Source organism: Saccopteryx bilineata, chromosome 7 (genome assembly GCF_036850765.1).
Source record: "Saccopteryx bilineata isolate mSacBil1 chromosome 7, mSacBil1_pri_phased_curated, whole genome shotgun sequence".
Taxonomy (NCBI): Eukaryota; Metazoa; Chordata; class Mammalia; order Chiroptera; family Emballonuridae; genus Saccopteryx; species Saccopteryx bilineata.
Window position 1 is genome coordinate 64,409,609 of NC_089496.1, and position 2,213 is coordinate 64,411,821.

The following is a 2,213-nucleotide window of genomic DNA, read 5'->3' on the forward strand; positions in this document are numbered from 1 at the left end:
TTAAACTTTTTAATTAAAAAAAACATGACAGTTTCCATTCCATTTTTTGTATGTTAATTTATTTGTCTCCCCCCCCCCCCCCGCGCATGCAATATATATCAATGGAGCAAGAGAAAAAATAAAATAAAATCATTGCGTCTAAAATGTAAACCATCTGAAATTTGGAAGCCCTGAACTCTATATGATTTTTAGCTTTTAAATAAAGTTTTGCTTTTGTTTTGTTTCATTTTGTTAACCAAAGTCTTGTTGAACCAGATGTCAAAAGAGAGATGCTGTTTTGTGAACTGTTTGGTTCTGAAAAAGATTGTAAAGTCTCTTTGGGCATTTTAACTTACGGAGTCACACAATAAAACAATTACGATCATCTTTGAATTGAGTAAAGAAGCAATCCTTCTACTTCGATCAGTTTCTGTATTTACTTTTGCACTTTCTGAGGGTTCAGAACCAGTAACACGGAGGGAGTAAAATTTCTCAGCCCCGATGAGGGTCACAGTCCCACACAGTGGCTTTATTCAAGTGTCCATGACCATAACAGGACGGAGCACGAATGACATCACGCAACATGACAATCGGCAGTCACTACTGTGGACTGACTTCTCACAACCACTTTTACAACTTTTCACGCGAAGATCTGTGAGGCTAGCCCGAGAGGGGAGCGGCGGCATTAACAAGACAGCACGATCGTCCAGTATCAACTGTTCTTTTACTGATCTTTCCAAAATATAAGTTGATATAAAAACACTCCTTTTTAAAAAAAGATACCCATCCAAAGGAGGGTGAGTCACTGGCTTCCTTAACAGTCTTTGGCAGAGACAAGATTCCAGTTTTTAACTCTAAGTTGATACATAGTTCCATGCCTCATTCCATACTTCTAGAACTCAACGGCAAGCTCTATTTTTTTTTTTGAGGCTTCTTTTTTTTTTTTTTTAAGACTTTATTTATTCATTTTAGAGAGGAGAGAAGGAGGAGGAGGAGGAGAGAGAGAGAGAGAAAAGGGGAGGAGCAGGAAGCATCAACTCCCATATGTGCCTTGACCAGGTAATCCCAGGGTTTTGAACCGGCGACCTCAGCATTCCAGGTCGACGCTTTATCCATTGCACCACCACAGGTCAGGCTACCTATTTTTTTTTTTTTTATTGTTTTTAAAGTGGCTTTGTCTTGGAAAAAATGGCCCTGGGTTTTTCCTGATGGTTGACTTTTAGCACTGACCATAACCCAAGTCCGGGGACTTCATACCATTGCGATCCTGGTTATGGTGGTGGGTTGTGCTGGTGGCCTAGCATGGCGGAGGGAATGGAGGAATGAGATAAAAACCACCTTCAATGGGCTTATTGGAAGGACTGCATTGAGGTAATGTTTAGCATAATGTCTAGCAGGTAATATACTTAAAATTAATGTTTATTGTCATATATTAATCCAGATCAAGAGCTCTGGGTATTGAAAGGAATCACTGTTTTCTAATCACAGTACTCTTGTGAGTCTAATCATTTTAGGTGACTTGAGGAACAAAGGCTTCTTTTTTTTTTTTTTTTTTTTTTTTTTTTGTATTTTTCTGAAGCTGGAAACGGGGAGGCAGTCAGACAGACTCCCGCATGCGCCCGACCAGGATCCACCCTGCACGCCCATCACAGGGCAATGCTCTGCCCATCCGGGGCGTCGCTCTGTCGCAACCAGAGCCACTCTAGCGCCTGAGGCAGAGGCCACGGAGCCATCCCCAGCGCCCGGGCCATCTTTTGCTCCAATGGAGCCTCGGCTGCAGGAGGGGAAGAGAGAGACCGAGAGGAAGAAGAGGGGGAGGGGTGGAGAAGCAGATGGGTGCCTCTCCTGTGTGCCCTGGCCGGGAATCGAACCCGGGACTTCCGCATGCCAGGCCGACGCTCTACCACTGAGCCAACCGGCCAGGGCCCCAAAGGCTTCTTAGAACAAACCACACAAGGTGACAACTCCGGACTGGGGCAGACACTGGGAACGGGGAGCTACGGTGGCTGGAGACCTTCTCAGGGCTGGAGATGATGGTCATGTGTCACCTACGGAGGACAGTCTCCCTGGCTTGTAAATGGCTGTTCAGTCTAAGTGTCACTCATAACATCATTTAGCTCTTCAGAAGAATTTTACTTTTCAAGGAAAATACAGGTGACAAAACAGATGTAGCTGGTCTGGTGACAAGTCAAGAACGGATGGGTATCCAGCGCATGAGAAATGTCTAACTCTGT

The 2,213-nt window shown here is 44.3% G+C and overlaps 1 non-coding gene across 1 annotated transcript; it reads right to left on the minus strand.

Moving 5' to 3' along the window:
- Positions 1 to 1,829: 1,829 nt before the first annotated feature.
- TRNAA-GGC (transfer RNA alanine (anticodon GGC)) lies at positions 1,830 to 1,905 on the minus strand. The gene has a single exon. It is a non-coding gene; the product is annotated as a tRNA-Ala (tRNA).
- Between the last annotated feature and the right edge of the window lie 308 nt (positions 1,906 to 2,213).